Source organism: Myotis brandtii, unplaced genomic scaffold, assembly GCF_000412655.1.
Source record: "Myotis brandtii unplaced genomic scaffold, ASM41265v1 scaffold127, whole genome shotgun sequence".
In the NCBI taxonomy this organism is placed as follows: Eukaryota; Metazoa; Chordata; class Mammalia; order Chiroptera; family Vespertilionidae; genus Myotis; species Myotis brandtii.
The window spans coordinates 2,965,837-2,966,292 of NW_005354464.1; positions in this window are offsets into that span (position 1 = coordinate 2,965,837).

Sequence of the window (456 nt, forward strand, 5' to 3'; positions counted from 1 at the left end):
CCCAGCCAGTGGCAGCAGGCAGCCGGGGGAAGGAAGGCCCCGAGCCCTGATCGGCCAGGCCTAGGGACCCTACCCATCCACAAATTTCATGCACCGGGCCTCTATTGTTATAATAAGAGAGGACAGGATGCTACAAAGTAAAGTGCTAATATCACAATCATGTTTTACTAACAAAGAAGACAACAAACAATTTGAACTGTCATAAAAAGAACAAAATATATTTTGAAGATTGATTCCATCAGCATGGTACCCTAGGACTCTGAATTCTGTGGCACAGCAGAGCTGTGAGGGGAATGCAATCTTCTCTGTAAGTTTAGCTTAATAAGAGAGGACAGGATGCTACACAGTAAAGTGCTAATATCACAATAACGTTTTACTAACAAAGTAAAGAAAGCAACAAACAGTTTGAACTGTCATAAAAAGAACTAAATATATTTTGAAGATTGATTCCATCAG